The sequence below is a fragment of the Mesoplodon bidens genome (genome assembly GCF_964165515.1).
Source record: "Mesoplodon bidens genome assembly, chromosome: 12".
In the NCBI taxonomy this organism is placed as follows: domain Eukaryota; kingdom Metazoa; phylum Chordata; class Mammalia; order Artiodactyla; family Ziphiidae; genus Mesoplodon; species Mesoplodon bidens.
The window spans coordinates 23655584-23680723 of NC_138168.1; the positions used below are offsets into that span (position 1 = coordinate 23655584).

The following is a 25140-nucleotide window of genomic DNA, read 5'->3' on the forward strand; positions in this document are numbered from 1 at the left end:
AATTTAATCAAACAAGTGCTGATGACATTGTTTTATTGTGTGCGATCTCCCTGTGCTTTCTTATCCAGAAAGGAACTCCTTCAGCATTTCCTCTTAGATCAAAATTTATATGCCCAGAAGTATTTTTGAGATGCTTGTGTTCTTCTTTTCATTTCCATCACATTTAGACTATACTGATTTACACTAATACAGTCTAGTGTAAATGAGTGCTCCCTTGTGTTCCATCAAGACCTTCCATACCAATAATTGCTGTTAGTATGCATTGAACAAGTACTACGTGCAAGGCACTGTCCTGAAAAACGCCCATCTAATTGCAATCCTGTCATTTAGGTATTAGGATCATTCCCATTTTGTAGACAGAAGATTTGAGGCAATTTAATCATCTGTTCAAGTTCACAAAGCAAGTAAGTGGTAGAGCTGGGAATCCAATCTAGACAGACTACTTCCCAAGCCCATTAGTTTAATCACAACACTGTATTGTTGACTTTTGTGTAATGATGTTTAGGTTAGTCATTTGAAATGATTTGTACAGAATAAAGTAGATTGGTATGGAATGAGCTTTACCGTATCTGATTGATCATTTCAACTCAAGTGTCAATTAGGTGCCAAGCATTGGATCAGACACTGGGGGTTCAGAAAAGAACCAAATCCAGTCACTGTGCTTATGAATCTCAAAGTGTGGTAGGATCCTCCCAGCTGGAGTGAGAGCATTAAGGAGTGTAGGTGCAGCACTGTAGGATAGGGAGGGTTGCAGCAGTGAACTCCTCGAACGCCCAGCAACGTGAAGTGTCTGAATGAGCATCTGTCTCAGAAACTACAACCCGAGGAAAAGTGGAACAGCCTTCTTCCCCTGCAAGTAGACAAACTAAATCTTGCAAAAATTTAGGCACTCCTGGCAAATTAGAACTACCCATCTGTCTATGAGCTTGCTAATCATTCCAAAGCTAAACTATAACCTCTCAAGAATGTCTCGGATTTATTCATAGGCCAATTTGGTGAGTCATAAAAAAGAAGCAGCATCTGTATTCAGTCAACCTAGTTGGAATTCACTGAAAGTCTGAAAATACTTGGAAAACTTTCTATCAATGATGAACAATCATGCTCAACATAATAAAAACTCATTACAAAGGAACTGGGGGCAGGGGATGGGAATAAGAAAGGAAGGTGAAGATTAAAGCCAAACCAAAATATGGATAGATTGTTACAAGATTAAGAGGATCTTTGTATTAGAAGTAAAGGAAATTAGTGCAAGTTTGTCCCCGGAAAGACAGTGAAAACAAAATTGTCCCTTATGTCAGCCAATTTTGGATTTTCTATTATTTATTACCACTTGGTGATTTATAACAAGAGGAAGGCAATGGAGAAATTGAGAATCATTAGAATGTAATGATGAGTTTCAAAGTCAGCCCCTAATGAAAAGCAGAAATTTTAGAAAATAAAAAAACCCAAATCATATTTGTTTAAAATCTGTAATGACTTCTTTTGAAGTCCACTGAGCTACAGTATGTGCTTACATTGGCTGTTGAGTTATGATTTAAATTTATGCTGTATTTAGGAGGTTAATATTTGTTGACTTACATGGAAAAAATTTAATTGTGGAAAGTTGAGGAAAGAAAAAATGAAAACAATATAGTACTCATTAAAGTTTACTGTATTGTTTTATAAGAAAAGAAATAGGCGCATAGTTTCATATAGTCAGCTTGGGTAAAATGTATGTGAGCAAAATACACTAAAATATTAAGAGAGTTATCTCTGCAATGTATCATAACTGCAGGCATTCTTTTTCTTTTTTCTTTGTACTTCACCTGACTTTTTAAAGTTTGTACAATGAGCTAGTACCACTTTTATAATTATAAAAAAGTCATGTTATTTTTTTTTTTTTTTTTTTTTTTTTTTGCGGTACGCGGGCCTCTCACTGTTGTGGCCTCTCCCGTTGCGGGGCACAGGCTCCGGATGCGCAGGCTCAGCGGCCATGGCTCACGGGCCCAGCCGCTCCGCGGCATATGGGATCCTCCCAGACCGGGGCACGAACCCGTATCCCCTGCATCGGCAGGCGGACTCTCAACCACTGCGCCACCAGGGAGGCCCAAGTCATGTTATTTTAAAATAGACTTGTATCCATGTTCTAGAAGGAATAGATTATATGATGGTAAATTGAACACCTATTAGAATACAAGTGATTAGCAGTATATAACCAGCGTTTACAAAAAACAAATCAAATTATACAAGCTTAATAACTTCTTTTTGGCTTGCACTGTAAGATTCAGCAGATGTTATATTGGAATTTTAGTAAAGGACATAATATGGTCTCCTGAGATTTACTGACAAAAAGAATTTATTTTCTGTTAAGAACAGAGAAGCTGCACTTAGCTGGAAAACAGGGCTGAAATTCTATAAACAAAAGGAAATAATGACATGATCCAGGGAAGGTGCTAATGAAACCTGTAGCATCAATCAACAGAAGCCTTAGGGATAAGGGCACAGCGTAGGTAGCTCATGGGGTATCTAAGGAAGTAAAAGGCACTGGTGGGAAGTAGAACTGGGAATGATAGGAGGAAAAAAAAGCTAATAATTACGTATCTACTTTGTGCAAAGTATGGCGCCAGGCTCTTCTCTTCAGTTAACAGGTGAGGAAATTAAGAATAACGGAAGCCATTAAATAGGAATACTGATGGATACGTTGACTTGTTTCTTTGGTTAAATGTGATCTGAAGAATAAAACCTATTATTAGTTGGAATCTAATTAACAGGAAAAAACACATAGAAATTAGTGGGCTAAACACTGACAGAAGTGTACTAGGTGATGTGAAAGGAAAACCTCTTTTTTTTTTTTTTTTTTTTTTTTTAGCATAGGCACCTCATTTTACACTTAATAACAAAGACACAAGGACAGTTAGCCCCTCTCTCTACAAGTATGGTGATATTCCTGGGGCTTTGTATCTCATTACGAGAGGTTTATTGTAGTAAAGAGAGTAAGGTCCATAACAACACTAAAGCAATGCACATGGAGAGCCCGACTAAATGATAATTTGGATGAGTCATAACATATATGAAAAGCATAAGCACTTGGGGAAGATGATGTGGCCTGATCTAAACAGGATAAGTGGGATAAAAGTATGGGAAAAAAATAGGTCAAATATCAATAAAAACTTTTCAATAGTGGGAACTATCAAAACCAGAAGATTTGTTCCCAAAGGAAATTCATGATTGTGGAAGATTTAATACTTGAGTGAGTAAACATGAAAGAATAACTAATCGAGAACAGTTCTAAATTTTATGCTTCTATAGATTCATTTGTAAATAAACTATGAACAATGAGGCCTCACTTATTCATCAGCATCAGGGAACACATTGTTCCAGAGAAGTCAGTTCCCCAGATACTGCAAGCCTCACAACAGGAACAGATTTTTCTTTAATTTCAACCTCTCCAGTGGAGATTTATTTAAACGGAATGACTCAGATCCTTGGCTTCTTAAATATTCCAATCCAGAATTAGGATATGAGATGCCAGAAGTGTGTATGGAAAGGCCTCTGGATCATAGGGTCAGGACAACCAGAGGTCCAGTCTTGGTTCACAGAAAGGTGATCTGGAGGTCTTTTACCACTCTGGTCCTTAATTTTATGTATATATATATATTTGTAAATAAAAGCACAGGAGAAGATGATCTTTAAAATTTCTTCATCTAAGTTCTCTAATTCTGAACATCTGCTACCTAATTGCACTATACAGGCAGACCTCACTTTCTTGTGCTTCGCGGATTCTGTGTTTTCCACAAGTTAAAGGTTTGTGGCAACCCTGCTTCCATTTTTCCAGCAGCATATGCGTACTTCATGTCTCTGTGTCACATTTTGATAATTCCTGCAATATTTCAAACGTTTTCATCATTATTGTGTTTGTTATCATAATCTGTGATCAGTGATTTTTTTTTTTGATCAGGGATCTTTGATGTTACTATTTTGACACTTTTTAGCAATACCGTATGTTTTAATTAAGATACGAACGTTTTTTAGACATAATGCTATTGCACACTTGATAGACTACAGGATAGCATAAATGTAACTTTTATACACACTGGGAAACCAAAAAATTCACGTGACTCACTTTATTGCGAGGTTCACTTTATTGCAGTGGTCTGGAACTGAACCTGCAGTATCTCCAAGGTATGCCTGTAATATTTGTCTCTACATTAAATATTTTAGACACTTTTTTCTGCTAGTGGGCCTTAGCTAAGGCTTTATGTAAGGTGCTACACTCCATCAATGAATAAAAGGCATGTGCTTGATAGTAACTCTTTTCCTTGGTACTCCAAAGCTTCTCACATGGTTTTTAAAATTATTTTCAGGTTCACAGGTAGCTACCTAAAATTGAGGCTGCTGGAAGTCTGATTACCAGGTACATGGGTCGAGACTGTATTCCTATTTGGGGAAGGTCAAGTCAGAGGTGAGAATAACTGTTGTTATTCTAACTGTCACTTCTAAGCAGACGTTTTCAGAGTCAGCCTACTGTTTGCCATGCCCTCTTTTGCTTCTGTCACAATGACTGCACTGCCCCACACGGAGGTGGCTCCTTCAACTGAGGCCTCTTTCCTGGCTTGCAGATGGCTGCCTTCTCAGTCGTGTCCTCACATGGTCTTCCCTGTGTGTGTGTGTGTGTGTGTGTGTATCCCTGATGTCTCTCTGTGTATACAAATTTCCTCTTCTTTTAAAGACACCAGTCAGATTGGATTAGAGCCCCCCCGAGGGCCTCATTTCAACCTCCTTAATGGTCCTGTCTCCAAATGCAGTCACATTCTGAAATACTGGGAATTAGGCCTTCAACATATAAATCTGGGGGACACAATTCAGCCCATAACATAACTAGAGTCTTGACTTGCTATGAAAAGGAGTTCTAGGCAGAGGAAGCCGAGGTAGCAGAGACAGTGGAGAAGGATCACTCTATACAGCTGTGTATAGAATGAATAGAGGCAGAAAATACGAAAAATGGAGCAAGAAGTAGGGCTTTTGGGTTTATTCTGTGGAATCATTGCTCTTCAGTTTTATAGTAGAATCACTTGGGACTTTAAAAAATGCCATCATCCCAATCCTGTTCACAACCAGTTCTCTCTGAATCTGTAGGAGTGATATTTTAAAAATATCTCGCTAGGCGATGTTAACGTGCAACCACATGTAGAAGCCACAGCTATAGAAAGTTGAGATCTAGGAGCCTAATGAGATGAGATTTGTGTTTAGGAAGCTCCCTCTGACTGCAAGGAGGAAAATGGGCTGGAAGACTGTGAGGCTGGGGGTAGAGAGGTCAGCTTGGAGGGACTGTTGTAAGAGATGGTGGGGTTTGAACAACACACAGTGATGGGAATGGATAAGGGACAATATGAGACATGAATAAGGTAGGAGAGAAAGAACTTGATTCCTATTTTAATGTGGGGAGAAAACCAAGAGATTTGTGAAGACTCTTGCATTTTTGGCTTGAGTTAGTGAGTGGAGAGAAATTGAGTTTATTAATAACAACAAAAATGCAAGAGGAAGATAACATTTTAGGGCAGTGACACAGGCTCAATTTTGGATTTCTTGGGCTTGAGTTTCTTGTGATGAAGTTCATGGGGCACTGGTATATAGGAGAGAAAGCTGAGCTAAAGGCAAAGAGTTTGGGGTCACCAGTATATGAATCACAGTTGAAGCCATGGGAGTGTGGAAATGGCCTGCAAGAGAGGAGGGCTGAAGACTGCCCCCTGGAACAATAAATGCATAAAGAAGACTGGGAAGACAAACCAGGTAGACCAGGGGATGACAGTGACAAAGAAACCAAGAAAGGAATAAGTGGAGGCAAATGCCATGGAAAGATGAAGAAATATCAGGATTGACACTAGTCCATTGGATTTGTTAATCAAAAGGGGATTAGTGATCTTTGCTCCATGATTTTAGTGAAACCTAGTCTTCATTAAAAGACTAGGGGGGCCTCATCTTAATTGCAAACTGATGAATTTGTGTTGTGTTGGAGTAGGTTGAATGAGTGTAAAATATTCTTTGGTGGAGGAGCATGCAAAGTCAGAGTGTGGGTAGACTGTTAGAAAAGTTGCAGCCAAAGTAAGAGCGGTCATGAAGATGTAATGAGAGGAAGGGAGTGAAAGGGGCAAAGGCATTGAAGGTTTTACTTGGAGACTGATATAATAAAGTTTAAGATTTCAGGGTGGGGTGAGGTCCAGGCAATGATTATATTTAAAAAAAAAATCTTTGGAATGAGCTGCTAAAACAGAGTGGAAGAGGTCAGTGAATTTTGAAGCTAAGTTACTGAATTGATCAACCACACAGAGTCATTGTGATAAAAGGACAGTTTGGGCTAGGGCAGCAGAAGACTGAGAATCAGGTGCTAATGTCATCTATGGAGATACAGATAATATTAATGGTTAGAGGCGAGGTAGAGGAGGGCCAAGGTTACTGTGTGGGCCTAACCTGACCAAAGATGAGGGCTGGAGGGGAGGTCCTGGAAGTCCAAGGTAATGTAATAGTGATCAGCCAGGTGCAGACATGGTGATGGGCTTTTAGGATGAAAACAAACAACAGCAACAAAAAGGCAGGCACAAATACATTCAGAGACGGGACTCACATGTACCTGAGCAGCCTTGAGTTGCTATAGTGAGCAGGTGGAAAATGCAGGTGGAGAGCTGGAAAACAGTAAGGCTTTGCAGGGCCTTAAAGGCTAAGCCAAGATTTTAGTTTTTCACCTGAGATCATGGGGGAACCATTGCCTGGTTCAAGCAGGAAGGTGACATGGTCAGGTCTGAGTTATAAAAAGCTCTTCTGGGGACCATGTGGAGGATGTATTGTTAGAGGAGTCAGGTTATAGAGACCAGTTTAGGAACAAATTGTACATATTCATTTAGAGTCTAGAATAAAACAGGGGTGGTGGAGCTGGGGAAGAGGCAACAGCCTTAGCAGCCAAAATGTAATTGACTTGGTTATGAGGAGAGAGAGCTTGAGACAGAAGCCAAGCTTCCTCCTATGTCTGTCAGCATCAACTCTGTATACTTAGGTAAGAAATCTTACTCAGAGAACAGACAGACATGGAACATACACTTGAGTACCAAACTAGAACGTAGAAGGGCTCAAGGATAAGCTGGGACGAAGTGAGAGAGTGGCATGGACATGTATACACTACCAAATGTAAAATAGATAGCTAGTGGGAAGCAGCCACATAGCACAGAGAGATCAGCTCGGTGCTTTGTGACCACCTAGAGGGGTGGAATAGGGAGGGTGGGAGGGAGATGCAAGAGGGAGGAGATATGGGGATATGTGTATATGTATAGCTGATTCACTTTGTTATACAGCAGAAACTAACACACCATTGTAAAGCAATTATACTCCAATAGAGATGTTAAAAAAAAAAAAACTTATGGAGAGAGGGGAGGAAAAGGAAGAAGAGATGAAGAAGTCCTTGTTCTCAAGAAACACATGATGTATATAACTGGATTTGATGCCCTGTATTCTGATATATATAGTAAAATGTGATATTATTTTTAAAAGTCTCTGTCAGATATTCTTCAAATTTCATAAATCAGTTTAAAGTAAGTGCTTAGATAATCTTTGGCTGACAAATTTCAGTGATTAATTTATCCCTGCCATTATCACTTGCATTGCTGTTGTTTACTATGAAGTTAGTCAAATGGAAATATAATCATAAACAATAGGAAAACCAGAATAAAATGTTTTATAGAGTTTCTTTTTAAGGGCTTAACTTACACTGAGGAAACCAGAAAGCTGAGTGTGATCTATTGGTGTTGTTAATAATCCTGATTCTGTCTCTACTTGAGGAAATAAAACATAGAGTATCTGATTGATTTCATGAAAGGTTAAGCACAACCCAAGCATTGACAAGGACACTGATCAGGCTTGAAGGGAATTTATTCAACTGTGTAAAATAATAAAGGAGATAGGAAATATGTAAAATTAATGGGGTTTTATGTAGGCTTCCTTAGAAATACAGAAATCTATTACTGGAAAAAATATGATTATGACTTGCAAATTCTTTACAGGAGGAAAGCTTTGAAACAGAGTCCTTCTTTTAGGACTGCAGATATTCTGACTCAAACAAAACTGAAACTTTAGCAAAATATTATTTGTTTGAGGAAATTTTCTCCCTTCTTCACTAGAGCCCTTTCCACACATTAAAACTATGAAGGATCATTTCTAATAATCTGGGAAACTTACATAGTATTCTTACATCTTTTTTAAAGTATGGACTCATGGTACTTTAGATGCCTTGTGAAGTGATGGGTTCCTGTATTGGAGATGTTCCTACAAAGGCCAGGTAGCACAAGCATCATATGGGAGGCTCACAAGCTGGGCTGCAAATTAGGGCAGAAGGATCTTCAAGGTAATTTTTATCATTAAAAAACTTATTATTTCATACTTTCTAATTTCTCAGTATTTTTGATCCAGCATGTGCCTCATAATATTTTTGAAAACAGAAAGCAATCAGACTTAGCAACTATAACATGGATGAAGCTACCAAACACTGTTTAGTGAAAGAAGCCAGACAAAAAGGAATAAATACTGTATGATTCCATTTATATGAAGCCCAAACTGGGCAAAACTAATCTAAACTGTTAGCAATTGGAAAGTGGTTGCTTGAGGTGGAAATTTACTGGAATGGGCCACATGGGAATGTTTTATAGGGTACTGGGAATGTTCTATAACTTGTTGGGTGGTGGTTACACAGGTGGATACAATTGTCCAGCTGTCTTCAAACTGGAAACAAATTCCCTACATTTTATTGTACATAAATTATGCCTAATTCTAAAAAATAAGTGCTCAGAGACTCACCTTAGGGTGAGAGACACACACAGACTGAAAGTAAGGAGATGGAAAAAGATATTTCATGCAAATGGAAAAGATGAGAAGGTGGGGGTAGCAATACTCATATTAGAAAAAGTAGACTTTAAAACAGAGGCCATAAAGAAAGACAAAGAAGAGCATTATATAATGATAAAGGGATCAATAGAAGAAGAGGATATTACACTCATTAACATATACACACCCAATATTGGAGCACCTAAATATATCAAGCAAATACTAACAGACATAAAAGGAGAAATTGATAATAATACAATAGTAGTAGGAGACTTTAACACCCCACTGACATCAGTGGACAGACTATCTAGATAGAAAATCAGTAAGGTAACAGAGGTCCTAAATAACACAGTAAACCAGTTTGACTAAATTGATATCTACAGGACACTATATCCAAAAAAAAAAAAAACCCAGAATGCACATTCTTTTCAAAGGCACATGGAACATTCTCTAGGTTAGACCACATACTAGGTCACAAACAAAGCCTCAACAAATTTAAGAGGATAGAAATTATTTCGTGCATCTCTTCTGACCATAACAGTATGAAACTAGAAATCAACTACAAAAAGAAAAATGGGGGAAAAAAGAACATATGGAGACTAAACAACATGCTACTAAGAAAAACCAATGGGTCACTGATGCAATCAAAGAAGAAATCAAAAAATACCTAAGACAACTTCACAGATGTCTATGGGAGGCAGCAAAAGCAGTTCTAAGAGAGAAGTTCATAGCGATACAGGCCTTCCTCAAGAAATAAGAAAATTTTGAACTAAACAACCTAACCTACCACCTAAAAGAATTAGAAAAAGAAGAACAAAGCCCAAAGTCAACAGAAGGAAGGCAATAATAAAGGTAAGAAAGGAAATAATTTAATAGAGATAAAAAACAATAGAAAAGATCAATGAAATCAAGATGTGTTTTTTTGAAAAGATAAACAAAATTGGCAGACCTCTAGCCAGGCTCACCAAGAAGAAAAGAGAGAGGACCCAAATAAACTAAGAAATCAAAGAGGAAAAATAATAACCAATACCATATAAATACAAAAAATTATAAGAGAATATTATGAACAGTTATATGCCAACAGATTGGACAACCTGGAATAAATGGACAAGTTTCTAGAAACATACAGCCTGCCAAGACTGAGTCAAAAAGAAGCAGATAGTTTGAACAAACTGATCAATAGACAGGAAATAGAATATGTAATTTAAAAAACTCTGCAAACAGAAGTCCAGCGCCAGATGGCTTCACTGGGGAATTCTATCTAACATATAAAGAAGAAATTATACCTTGCTTCTCAAACTACTCCAAAAATTTGAAGAGGAGAGACCACTCCAAAATTCATTCTATGAGGTCACCATCACCCTGATACCCAAACCAGACAAAGACACTACAAAAAAAGAAAATTACAAGCCTATATCTTTGGTGAATATAGATGCAAAAGTCCTCAACAAAATATTAGCAAACTGAATCCAACAATATATAAAAAGGATCGTACACCATGATCAAGTTGGATTTATTCCAGGGTCACAATGATGATTCAACATAAGCAAATCAACGTGACACACCACATTAACAAAAGGAAAGACAAAAACCACATGCTTATCTCAATAGATGCAGAAAAAGCATTTGACAAAATTCAACACCCATTCATGATAAAATACTCCCACCAAAGTGGGTATAGAGGGAATATATCTCAACATAATAAAAGCTGTGTACAACAAACCCACAGCCAACATAATACCCAACAGTGAAAAGCTCCCTGCTAAATTCAGGAACAAGACAAGGATGCCCACTCTCACCACTTCTAATCATTGGAAGTCTTAGCCACAGCAATCAGACAATAAAAAGAAATAAAAGGTATCCAAATTGGAAAGTAAGTGGTAAAACTCTCACTATTTGTAGATGACATGATACTCTATAAAGAGAACCCTAAATTCTCCACACAAAAACTATTAGAACTAATAAATGAATTCAATAAAGTTGCAGGATACAAGATTAATGTACAGAAATCTGTTGCTTTTCTTTAATAACAAACTATCAGGGAAATTAAGAGAGCAATCCTGGGGCTTCCCTGGTGGCGCAGTGGTTGAGAATCTGCCTGCTAATGCAGGGGACACAGTTTCGAGCCCTGGTCTGGGAGGATCCCACATGCTGCGGAGCAACTAGGCCCGTGAGCCACAACTACTGAGCCTGCGCGTCTGGAGCCTGTGCTCTGCAACAAGAGAGGCCGCGATAGTGAGAGGCCCACGCACCGCAATGAAGAGTGGCCCCCACTTGCCACAACTAGAGAAAGCCCTCACACAGAAACGAAGACCCAACACACAAAGAAAATAAATTAATAAACTCCTACCCCCAACATCTTCTTAAAAAAAAAAAAAGAGCAATCCTGAGAAAAAAGAAGAAAGCTGGAGGTATAACCCTCCCAGACCTCAGACTATACACAAAGCCACAGTAATCAAAACAGCATGGTATTGGCACAAAAACAGACATATAGATCATGGGAACAGAATAGAGAGTTCAGAAATGAACCCATGCACCTATGGTCAATTAATGTACAACAAGGGAGGTAAGACTATACAATGGAGAAAACACAGTCTCTTCAAGAAATGGTGTTGGGAAAGCTGGGCAGCTACATGTAAAAAAAAAAAAATGAAATTAGAACCTTTTGTCACACCATGTACAAAATAAACTCAAAATGGATTAAAGACCTAAATGTAAGACATGACACCATGAAACTCCTAGATGAGAACATAGGCAAAATGTTCTTGGACATAAATCATAGCAATATTATCTTAGATCAGTCTCCCAAGACAAAAGAAATAAAAGCAAAAATAAACAAATGAGACAATCAAACTTAAAAGCTTTTGCACAGCAAAGGAAACCACCAATAAAATGAGAAGACATTATACAGAATGGGAGAAAATATTTGAAAAAAATACAAATGACAAGGGGGTAATATCCAAAATATAAAAACAGTTCATACAACTCAATGTCAAAAAAACAAACAACCCGATCATAAAATGGGCAGAAAACCTAAATGACATTTCTCCAAAGAAGACATACAGATGACCAACAGGCACATGAAAAGATGCTCAACACTGCTAATTATTAGAGAAATGCAAGTCAAAACCACAGCAAGGTATCACATCACACCTGTCAGAATGGCTGTCTACAAAAATTCTACAAATAATAAATGCTGGAGAGGGTGTGGAGAAAAGGGAACCCTTGTACACTGCCACTGAGAATGAAAACTGGTACAGCTGCTATGGAAAACAGTATGGAGGTTCCTTAAAAAAAGTAAAATAGAGCTACAATATGATCCAGCAATTCCACTCCAGGGTATATATCTGAATAAAAATGAAAACTCTTAATGTGAAAAGATACATGCACCCCAATGTTCATAGCAGCACTATTTATAATATCAGAGACATGGAGGCAACCCAAGTGCCCATGAACAGATGAATTTATATAGAAGATGTGGTATATGTATATACAATGGAATATTACTCAGCCAGAAAAAAGAATGAAATTTGCCATTTGCAGCAACATGGATGGACCCAGAGAACATTATGCTTAGTGAAATAATTCAGAGAAAGACAAATACTATGTGATATCACTTATAATTATACAAATGAATGTATATAAAAAATAGAAACAGACTCACAGACATAGAAAACAAACTTACGGTTGCCAAGGTGGAAAGGGAGAGTGAGAGGGACAAATTAGGAGTATGGAATTAACAGATACAAACTATTATACATAAAATAGATAAGCAATAAGGATTCACTGTATAGCACAGGAAATTATACTCAGTATCTGATAATAACCTATAATGGAATATGCAAAAAAAACCCAAAGCTGAATCACTATGCCATACAGCTGAAACTAACACAATATTGTAAATCAACTATACTTCAAATTTTTAAAAATGTGCTCATAAAAAATCATCAATCTTAAAACATCTTTAAAATATTTTATCTCAGGTTAACATACAGCATAGGATCAAAGCAGGTTAGACATAACACATAAATGCCTATTTTCTAAAATTCTAAGAAGTTATTTGCTAAAATTATTTTTTTCTTATATCCAAAATCCAGGAACGTATAACTGCTGACTGCCCATTGATATATTATAAATACAAAAAAATTAAGGAAGGGTTTATTTTTTGGTATCTAGCCTTTGTATCAGCTTGCGTACTCAGGAGGTATTTTTTATGCTGTGAGAATCACCTATTTTTACTTTGAAGGAATCTCTCTTTGTGAGTTGGCAAATCCTAAGCATGCACATAAGCAAAATACTGGTTCCTCCCTGACAGGCCCAGTGTCAATCCAGGGCAGAGAGTTTCTTTGTTACAGGTATTTTTGTAACAAGAAAAGAGTAACAGCCAAAGAGAAATAGGCATTGAGGTAATGGGACAGAGTTTTTCAGGCGCTTCCTAATCCAGAATGTATTCTAATTCCATGCAGAATCAAAGAGGTACAGGAAACTCCTCCTGGCACAGTGCAGATGAAAGATCATTTCACAGAGCACAGGGGAGAGGGTGATGGTATGCTCGTAACGCCTGCACTGGATCCATTGCCTGTACTCAGTGATAGCAACTGGGCACCAAAAGAAAAATGACAGAACTGCAGAGCAGAACCCTGTGTATTTGTGGTAGAAGGTCTATTCTTTAAACCCTGAACATGAAGAAATTGCAGTCCAAGAGACTTTCTGTATAATCAGAAACAATTCTGCTACCAGATGGAGCACAGAATGGACCAGAGTGGGATACACAGGTGCACAGCACATATAAAAGACCCAAAGGTGGGACAATCAAAGAATGCAAAGTTATAAATTAGGGCAGACAGGAAATTTGCTTCTAACTAAGAACTTTACCCTAGGTTTTCATAGACCAATTGGTCATTAACACCAGACTAACACCATAGTTTACACCTGAAGATTATTTGTTACTATACATAATTTATTCCATAGGTGGAACATCATTCTCTTGCTTAATTATTTTCTTATCCTTGTAATATGGCTTGAACTAATATAACCATTATAGCAACAATCAGGAAGATGACCTGCTTTGATGGTAATTTGCATTTACTATTTTGGAGCCCCAAGTCAGAATCCCTTAAATGAGAATATAGGACAAAATCAGACCATGTGAGGCTCTGTTAATAGTATGTTTGTTCAATATGTTTTTGACTTTCTGAGCAGAGGCATAAGGATACTGAAAGGTAAGTTCCTAAACATTTCCACCAGCAGATTTTTGACCATTTTTATATTCTTACCTTTGTCAATAAAGTAAACATACTTCATAAATGCATGATTGTCATTTTCCTCACTAACACCTAATGTTGTTTTGCTAAATATGCATCTATAAATGACTGTTTATATTAGCCCTTAAGTATATGTAAAGACTCATACAGGACTACCTGTCTTTCCAAGTAGAGGCTAACAGTCTTGAATTAAATCAGGACAGTGTAAACAGGATGGCATATAAAGTGTGAGCCAATATACGGAGGACAAAATATGTATGAAGGATAACTGATTAATAAAACATGGCTGGCCTTGATTTCGTTTATAAGAAACTTAAGACATTTATCAACATCTGTCTGAACCCAGCTCCAGTCTCTTGGACTCTGTTGTGGATAAGCTGATTAATAAAAGATGATGCCTTAGGAAGGAAGCTTAGATCTTTGTAAGCAATGACAAAGGAAAAGGCAAGGCTGAATCTACATATGAAAGGAAATTGTGAAAGTAAACTAGTTTACCACTAAATGCCTGGCTGCCACTTCCCTATAACATTTCACTTCCCTCATATTGTCTCAAGTCTGGAGAAATAGGAAGGAATTTCAAAAATTAAGTGTGGAATTAATTTACAAGACAGATTATAGGTTTTTTGTGCCTTTTTTTTTTTTTTTAACTCTGAAATATAATCTGGTTCCCTTGTGGCTTCCCCCTCTTGGTGTTCTTAACTTTGCAGCTTTCCATGTTTGTTTTTCATTTGTATACTTGATCTTTTAGGCTTTCCTTTCCTCTTGGCTAGCATAAAGCACCAGGACTGAACAAGTGCCTCCCTTTACCAGCTGGCAGACTGTTGCCCAATAAATGTTGCCCTTAGGAAACCATCAGTGCCCTGTGTTCCATCTTCCAGCTAGCCATTCCTCGAATCATCTCCCATCCAGCACATTTAATTCACATCTGGTCACTTTGGGATTTCTTCATTCAACATCCATGACCCCGGAGTTGGAGGTCAAACAGAATAGTAAATGCAGTAGTGCCTGGAAATAAACATCTCTGCCAAAACATCGCATTATCTCCTAAATGTCGAGGAAAAATCACTACATAACACAGAGGAGGAAGGGGTCTAAACTTTTAGCAGAAGGTACCGTGGGTTACAGAGGGCATTAGAATCAGCACAGTTTTTAATGCTCTCTATGGAAGTAAATGCCTTCCTCAATACTTCAGCACAAAAAGTAAAGTTACGTGATCAACACATTTCATTCATAATGGTCAAATAATAAACTTGAGAAAATTATAAACTCTTTTGATCTCACGTCGTTACAGGACATCAAAGCACTGGTTGCTCTGACGTCTGAAGCTCAGTTTTCTGGCTGTGTCTAGAGTCTAGGTTGGATATTCAAAGTCCAAACAGATAATCTGAAGAGGAGAAGTGGAGATGTGGGTCAATGCTGAGGGTGGGTCCACTGAAGACTTGGTGGTCATACATCACCTGGGCCATTTATATTCATCTACCTAACTGGATAGTCCCACAATTACAACTCTTCTTTGCGCTGTATAAAATTACTTGAGTCAAATTAACTGTATATCAGTAAAAACAGAAGCAAAGGACTGGAAGAACACAAAGAAAAATATTCTCATCTACTGTTAGAAACAGAGGTCTGAGAACATTTTGATGTTCTGCTGTTCAGGTTGTAGGACTTATCCCCCAACACCAAAGACTCTAATTTATATATACAACTTTCATTTATATATAAATTTAAAAGACAAGAAGAAGCAGCCAAAAATCTCACCGGGGGGGATTATAGGAATCACTGTTGCAAAACTGATTTATAAATCAATCTAAGGAGTCAAACAACCCCAGAGCAAGAGGAGGGCCGGAAGCCTGGCTGCCAGTGTCCGCTGTGGGGAGTTTTTGCTATTTTTGATATCCTTATTCCCTAGTTAACTGCAAGTTGTCCAAGAATTCTTTTTCTAAGACTGTTTTTGTAATCTAAAACAGTCCTTCACACAAATCAGTAACTTGCCATGCCAATCCTGAGAACATGATAAATATTAAACAATTAAAACTAAATGATTTGTTTAGCCATTTGAGTATGTGTGTATATGCATGTGTATGCACTTGTATATGTGTATACAGTCCATATGTATATATGTGCATGTATATATACTCATATATTTGAGAGAGAAACTACAATGATGGTTCATATGTATGTTACCTGAAATTAACAGTGTTCTGTGAAAGTCGTGAAGGAGCCTGTATACTTTTGCTTTTTCTTTTGGAGGGGTGTGTGTGTGTGTTCTTGTTTGAGCAGTTGCTGACAGGAGCTGGGGAACTGAGACTGATAAAGCTGCAGGAGGGCTGTGCAGGCATAACCTTTACTTCAAGCAGGAAAACCACCATAAAAAAAAGGAATTGGGCCGGGCTGGGCAAAGCTAGAAGCAGGACTGTCCGGGAATGTCAGACATGTGGTATTATTTAAGGCTGAATGCCCCAGGGCTGGGAACGGTACTGCTGTTGGGATATTGTGCTCTGCAGCGATCGCCCTGGTGGGGAATGGGGTCGGAGCTGAGACTGCACTCTTGTGGGTGAGAGGTCAGATTTCCCCCAAAGGGAGGGGTGATTGTGCTCCCAGCCATCGTGGGAAGAGTGGGATCCTGGGTCAGGAAATAGGGACTCAGAAAAGTCTTACACAGCATATTCCTTGCAGACCTAGATGGGTCCCCTCTGTGTCTGTCAGTGTTGTTCACTCTAGATCAGAAGCAACAGTGAATGTTCTGTGATTCTGACGGATGCTCCATTCCAGGGCTCCTGCCCACAAACTGCACGCGGTGAACACCTAAGTCACTGGCTGCTTTGCTTATTCCTGAAGGTCTGTGAGAGGCCCTGCAGCATGTCTGGCTTCCTCAAGGTATCTAGGGCGTAGTGGGTGGACAAGCATTAACTTGGGCATGACTTGGGTTCAAGTTCTCCAGAAACCACTTACTTGCATTTCTTCACCAAACCACTACTGTGCCCTCCGTCTATTCGTTGGTAAAAGGGACAAAGCAATACTTGTCTTTTCTATTTTCCAAGGATCTGATGAGGATGAAATGAAAGAATGTGACCCATAAACCATGAAGCATTATTTATTCCCATACACTCCTGCCTCAGGCCCTTTGCACTAGTGGTTTCTCTGCCTGGAATCCTCTTATATCCTAATGGTTGTACCCTTACTTTCTTCAAGTGTCTGCCAACTGTCATTTCATCAGAGAGCACTTCTCTGGCTGCTTTGTATAAAACAGTGATCTTCCTGACTCCACTGCTTTTGACACTTGTCCTAACCCTGCTTTATTTTTCTGCAGAGCCCTTGCCACCATCTGACATATATATTTTGTATATTCTTCAGTTGACTCCATAAAGAGGAGGATTTGGGGCTGTTTATTCACTGCTGTCTCCCTAGGGTCTAGAACAGTGCCTGACACATAGTAAGCACTTAAGGAATATTGTTGAATGAATGAATGAGATGATTCATTGCAAGATATTATTAGAGTTGCCCAAGTCTCCACAATAAAAATATACCCCAAAGTTACAGAGGAATCATTTCTCATCACTCTTGTCCAAATGCTGTTGCATTGTACAAACTACTGAGAGGCCTGGGATGAAACTCAGAATTGTCTCCAAGCTCTTAGATGTTTTCCCTGGCCTGGTTCATTTTGAAGTATGACTGTGAAAGCCTCAAATTTATGTGTGGCTTTTTCCTCTGTTTTTCAAGCCATTAGACCTCAAGAACAAAAATTGCATTGGCAAATGACTACACAAGGCTCCCTGTGAACAGAGGTCTCCTGCAGGTCTAATAAAAAGATAACAGAAACTCTATAGATTTCTCATATGTAGAATAGGGATTATCATACCTCTTCCCAGTGTTGTCTTGATGATAGTCTATGATCTTGTAAATTGTCTGGTAGAAGAGGCACAACAGGGAGAATTCTTCGAAAATAATAATTCCCTTTCCTTTCTGCTTCAGCTTAATTTCTGCTCTCCCATTGAATTTGTATACTGAGCAAAATCAGTGAGTTCCCTCCCCAGGCTCTGACTCTTCTGATGATTTGAAAGCCCCTATGTTTCTTTAGATGAGCTTAGTCATTATCATTAGTGTACTCTCCATTTCAATTAAAAAAATAAACAATTGTTTTTAAAAAAAGAAAAAAGATAACAGAAGCAAAGCATATTCAATTTCTCTTTTCCCCGGTGTGTTTCCTTTAGACTTGTTGCCTGAGTTTCTCCGTCTTTCTCTGGATTTCTCTGAGAATCCTGTCTGCTCTAGGTGGCTTTTCTAATACAATGCAGTGTTTGCAGAGTGTATTTATTCTTCAACACAACATTCTGAGCCTTCTTAAACTTGGTTTAATAGAGAGTTAAAAGGCACTGGCCTTCTGCTCTGGTGCTTGTCACCTCTCTGATCCTGTCAGCTCTCCCCTCCACCCACACGGGACTCCTGGGACATACCAAGCCCAATCCCATCTCCGGGCCTTTCTTCTGGAGCTCTCTTCCTGCAGACACATGCTTGGCTCACTCCTTTCAATTGTTTGCTCAGATTCCACCTTCACAATGGGGCCAATGTTGACCACCTCACTTAACCTTGCAAACGCCTCCTGTTCTTGCCTCACAGCCACTTCCCCAATACCAGCCTTCCTCGTCCTCCTAAACCCTTTTTTCCATCTTCTCTTTTTTTTCATAGCATTTATTATCTTCTAATTCATTATATAATTTACTTTTTTTTTTTTTTTTTTTTTTTTTTTGCGGTACGCGGGCCTCTCACTGTTGTGGCCTCTCCCTTTGCGGAGCACAGGCTCCGGACGCGCAGGCTCAGCGGCCGTGGCCCACAGGCCCAGCCGCTCCGCGGCATGTGGGACCTTCCTGGACCAGGGCACGAACCCTTGTCCCCTGCATCGGCAGGTGGACTCTCAACCACTGCGCCACCAGGGAAGCCCCATAATTTACTTTTTATTTGCATGTATTGTTTGTTGTCTAACTCCCTCCTTCTAGAACATTAGCTCCATGAGAGTAGAGATTGCTTTTGGGTTTTTTTCTGTTTTTTTTGTTTTTCTCATTTCTGCACTCCAAGGATCAAGGGCAGGACTAGGCCCAGAGAAAGTGGTCAATAAATAGTGTTGAAGAAACGAATTGACTTTAAAGATGAGTGAGGTGATTTGCATATTGCTGGCTTTCCTTGTCCTGACTAGTAATTGTAGGCTTTCTGAAATCCTAATTCTTTGTAAAATGTATGGCATCTAATTTGCTTCTCTTTCCTTCATAGAAACATGATGCTACTGAACAATACTTCAATTCCAGGAGCATGAACTGAAAACCACCTAGGAATCGGGCAGTCCTACATAGTCCCTGACTTTAAGAACACAGACAGAAATGTAAGCAAATAAATTATAATTCAGTATCATAAGAACAACAGTGGAAGCATACTCAAAGTAAAGAGACAGCCCAGGGGGAAGAGATCTGGAATCTTCACGTGGGATGGGAGAAGGTTATCAAGGAAGCCTTCCCAGAAGAGGTGCTGTTAGAGCTGAATAGGGGTTTCTCAAGATGAATCAGACTTGGAAATAGACAAGCAAAGTAAGGAAGGTCATTTCAGGCAGAGGGAACAGCATGAATGAAGCCGTCAAGCAGTGTGGTACCTATGGGGATCTAGAAGTTCAGTATTGCTGTTCCACAAAATGCAAGATAGTTGGTTCCTTTTGGGAAAATAACAATAACGATAGCCTATACACAGGGTGCTTCTCACGTGCCAGGCAGTGTTTTAAGTCTTTATACATTAGCACGTTCAATCTTCCCAGCAACCCTGGAACATAGGCCCTATTATTATTCCTATTTTGTAGATGGAAAAACTGAGGCACAGAGAGGTTACTATATAAGATGATAATACTGCACAGGTTCTAAGGAAATAGTATATATTTTTTCTTTTTATTAAATCATTTTTTGTTTTCTTTTTTTTTGACTTTTATTTGTTCTTATACAGCAGGTTCTTATTAGTTATCCATTTTATACATATTAGTGTATATATGTCAATCCCAATCTCCCCATTTTTTGTTTTCTTAAAGCAACTATTTTAAAAAGTCGGGTCTAGCTGTCCAGGACTGATATACTCAGAGGAGAGCAAGAAAGAGTAATTGGTGATTAAAGGAAGAGAGAGGTTTTTTTTTTTTTAATCTTTGAAAATAGTGTCATTTAAAGTAAAACAATTGTGGTAGTGGTGTTGTCTTAGTTCCTTAAGGATTTTTAGTGCACATAAATAGAAAGGATAAATATTTCTTATGTGATTAGTAAGCAAAAAGGAGTATGAAAAGTGGAAATAAGTATGTATGCTTTTTAATACTTCACAGAAAGTTATATTAAAACTAAAGGCCCACTGGATATTTATTTTCCCTCCTCCAGTAACAGTCTTAAATAAATATAATTACTTTTGGACAATAAAGTGCTTCAACATTGTATACTGAAAACCAATAAAAAATACCAGTCAGTCACTTGGAAGAGGTCCTGTTTGGAGGCTGACCTGGCCCTTACACAGCAGAGTCAGAAGGTGAGAGGTTAAAAGTGCATACTTGATCTTAGACTGAACATAAAGTGTAAACTCCGGGTTTTTGTTTTTTTTTAAGCCAAAAGTAGTTTTATTTCCTTCTCTCTCTTTTTTTTTTAAGTTAATTAGCCACTAATGTGGACAGTCTCAAGGACCCAAGTCAATTAGGGCACTTCGTACGTAACTTATCCAAGCTGAAGCCGCATGCCCTTTGCATTTATAGCTGGTGTACTCTGGATAAAATCTCTTTTCAAGGAACAATAAAAGGCTGAATGATGGAGACCATGAGCTTAGGGTTGATGTCATAAAAGAAGTTCTTAATATTTTGGCACTTCCCTTCTGATGTGAAGTGTGTTATTCTCATTTGGCAGGCGGTGGCCAAGTGGAATAAGAGAAGCACGGGCTAAGCCACTGCAGCTCTAAAGTGACAGCAAAAGGCATCTGCTGCATTTCCCATTTGGATTCTGCAGCCCCTTTGATTCACACCCAGTTTTTTCAGATTAGATCTCTGCCATTTTATTTATATATGTCACTACCACATTCAATTCACACATTATAACCTGCCACACAACGTAGCTTTTCTTATCCTTATAGATACAAATGACAGTATTTGACTGTTTTATCTTTAGAATTATTTAGTATCTACCAACAATCAGGATCATTTCTTTTCTTATACTTTGTTGAAGTATGATTGACATGAAAAGTTGTACAAATGAACTTATTTACAAAACAGAGATAGAGCCATAGATGTACAAAACAAACTTATGGTTACCAAGGGGGAAGTGGGGTGGGGGAGGGATAAACTGGGAGATTGGGATTGACATATATACACTACTGTATATAAAACAGATAACTAATAAGAACCTACTGTATAGCACAGGGAACTCTACTCAATACTCTGTAATGACCTATATGGGAAAAGAATCTAAAAAAGGCAGGTATGGGCTTCCCTGGTGGCGCAGTGGTTGAGAGTCCACCTGCCAATGCAGGGGACGCGGATTCGTGCCCCGGTCCGGGAGGATCCCACATGCCGCGGAGTGGCTGGGTCCGTGAGCCATGGCCACTGAGCCTGTGCATCTGGAGCCTGTGCTCCACAATGGAAGAAGCCACAACGGTGAGAGGCCCGCATACAACAAAAAATAAAAAAGTAAAAAATAAATAAAATAAATAAAAAAGAGTAGGTATATGTTTATGCATAACTGATTCACTTAGCTGTGAATCAGTTGTGTTAACAAAATCAGCTGTTGTGGTAGCAGAAACTAACACAACACTAAATCAACTATACTCCAATAAAAATTAATTTAAAAAATAAATAAAATAACCTATGTGGTGTTCTAACTCTCCAAAAAACAAAAAAAAAAGTTATACATACTTAATGTGTACAAACTGATGAGTTTGGAAATAAGTATACACCCATGAAACCATCACCACAATCTATGCTATACATGTCACCTCCAAAAGTTTACTCCTGTCCTCTTTATTAATTATTATTATTATTATTTAGTGATAAGACAATTAACATAAGATCTACTCTCAGCAAATTTTAAAGTATACAATATGGTATTGTTAACTATACACTCTATGCTGTACAGTAGATCTCTAGGGCCTTATTCATCTTGTATAACTGAAACTTGCTGCTTTTTGACTAATACCTCCCCTCTCCGCTCTCCCAACCCCTGGTAACCACAGGATCTTTTCATAATGAGCGCTTGCTGCTCTATTTTTAATACTACCAACATTTCCATTTAAAGGGGGAGACAAGCTTATAGCACAGAGTCCTACATTTCTAAGTTTAATTTATATTTACAAATATAGATTTACATATACATGTGTATTTTGAGAGTTATTTCGGAGGAAGAGTTCACAAGTCTTAATGACTATTTGGACATGGGAGGTGAGGGAAAGGGAGAATTCAAGAACAGTCCTGAGGTTTCTGGCTTGAGCAAATCTGTGAATGGTGATGCCTTTCAAAGCCCAAATGGAACAGGGCCCATTTGAATGCACTGGGCTTGAGGTGACTGTGGGATGTCCAGGGGGTGAGGGCCAGTGGGTGGTTGGATGTTTGGCTTTGAAGCTCAGGATGGGTTTGGGCTGAAGATAAGGCACAGGGGTCATCAGCATCAAGGAGGCAATGGAAGACAAAGATGTAGGTGAGCTCATCAATCAGAACAAGTAGAATTTGAAGAGAAGACAACATCCTAAGGAAGCCCAATGTTTGAGGAGCTCTAGTGGAAGAGAAGTCACAGATGGACTGAGAAGGAGCATCCAGAGGGGACAAGAGGAAAATAAGGAGAGTACAGGGCCCTAAAAGCGAAAGAAAGCCCACAGTTCAAGGAACCAAGGGGGCTCAACAGCCACGGGGTCACAAAAGATCATAACTGCAAAGTCACCTTTGGATTTAGCAATGATGACATCAGCGACCTTGATAGGATCACTTGCAGTTGACAAGTTGGGGATCATCCCATTATAATAATAGAAACAATCTTCTTAAATTGATGACATGGATCTTTAGAAATTTGCAAAGAACATTTACACACCTCACTTCATGCTCATAATACTCTTGTTAATTAGATGTGACTGCTTCCATTACATAAATGAGGAGAGAATTAGAAAGTCAAGTAATTATATGATAATAAAACAATAATAATAAAAATGGTCTTTCTAAAACACTTACTATGTGCAAAACATTTTGCTAAACATTTACTTTGCAAAAAAGATTGCAGTGTAGATTTTATTTATTTAAGGAAGGTCCAGAGAAGTGGGGTAACTTTTCCAGGCTCACACAGCTAGGAAATGGCAGAATGGGGCTTTGAACTAGGATCTGTGGCGTGCTGAAGTCCAAATTCTTTCCACTATTAAAGACTGCCTCACCAGCTGTTCAGGTTTTCAGGCAAATATCACTTTAAAATTTTTTCTTGAGGGTGCCCCTGGTGGTGCAGTGGTTGAGAGTCTGCCTGCTGATGCAGGGGACGCGGGTTTGTGTCCCGGTCCGGGAAGATCCCACATGCCGCGGAGCGGCTGGGCCCCTGAGCCATGGCCGCTGAGCCTGTGCGTCCGGAGCCTGTGCTCCGCAACGGGAGAGGCCACAACAGTGAGAGGCCCGCGTACCGCAAAAAATTTTCTTGAAAATCAATATGTATTCTTGAAAACATTGACCGAAATCCAACTTTGCAAACTGAATTATTTCCCTTCTTGTTTATGTTATAATTTAAAAGATGTGTCTTCCATGGGAGGAAAATTCACTTTAAACATAGTATTTGGCTGCACAGAAATCATACATTGAAGGTAAAATGTTAACCTCTGTAATAAAATGTTAACCACAGAATTCCATAATGCAAATACTATACTGAAGACAGTGCTGGATTCCATAAGTAGAGAGGAGCCCCTTGAGGTAAGGAAGGAAAGAATGCTGCCCTGTTGGAGAAACTTCTGAGGGAAAATTTGTTTCCAAGGTGGTGGCTCAGACAAACCTTCTGTATCTTTTTCTTCCACTTGACAAATATCTGACATTTTTTGTTTTAGTAGTGAAGCTGCAAGTGCCTAGCATTCAATTTCTACCACTTTAATGATAAAACATGAACTATATTTTAGATTTTAGAAACAAATATATATATTGTATATATATGATTTTTTCTTCTAATAAACTAATCGGTGAGAAATTAAAGCTAAGTTTGGACCTATGTGGTGTATGTATGTGATTCATTCCATAATTCTTCAACTTTTCTGTATGTTTTAAAAATTTTCCTAATAAAATGTTATTAAAAAAAATTAAAAGGAAGAAAAGATAAAACACCAAAGCACCAGGAATGTAATAAGCTCTAGATCCAGGAAAGAAAGTTTACTCTATGAATATAGCTGACTTGTCTCCCCAAAGTACTCAACTGTCTTCATTTCAACGATTAATATTGAGTTATTTTATGAAAAAGTTTAGATCCAGATAGAACTAAAATAGAGCTGATTTCTGTCCACTAATTTGTCTCCATAACAAAGTTACCAAAGCTTTCACATTTCTCTCGTTTTACTTCCATTTCCAGGAAATCATGAAAAGTATGGCACTGGTTCATAGAAGTTTTAGGATATAAATTGAATTTATAGTTAGTAAATGAGTTATGATATAAGCTAATTTTAAAGCAAACTGACTTTATAATTTTATTTTTAATCAGGAAGTAAGGTAATCTTATGACCTAAAGTTTGGAGAAAAGAGAAAAAATAAAATAAAATCCTCCTCCTTAAATACAATGGCTATAATTTATATATATTTTTTCTGGTCTTTTATTTCCTAAAGATGCTTTTAAATAGTTGCAAACATACAGGTTTAGACCCTGCTTTTTTCACTTAGTGTTATATATTAAGTGTTTTTCTATGTCAACATATTTAACATATTAAAGGTTGCATAACCCTTTACTATTATAAACAGTGCTGTGATGAATCTTCAACTGTATGGCTTGTTTTACATTTTGGATTAGATTGCTGGAAGTGGAATTACTGGGTCAAA

General features: G+C 38.3%; 1 long non-coding RNA gene across 3 annotated transcripts in view; it reads left to right on the forward strand.

Annotated features, from left to right (window-relative positions):
- The window catches only part of LOC308625838, a 114827-nt gene extending 110392 nt beyond the window's left edge, over positions 1 to 4435 (forward strand). For all 3 annotated transcript variants that reach the window (XR_014017155.1, XR_014017156.1, XR_014017157.1), the window contains one exon: positions 4344 to 4435. This is a non-coding gene — a long non-coding RNA (uncharacterized lncRNA). The remainder of the gene's footprint in view (positions 1 to 4343) is intronic.
- The last annotated feature ends 20705 nt before the right edge of the window (positions 4436 to 25140 follow it).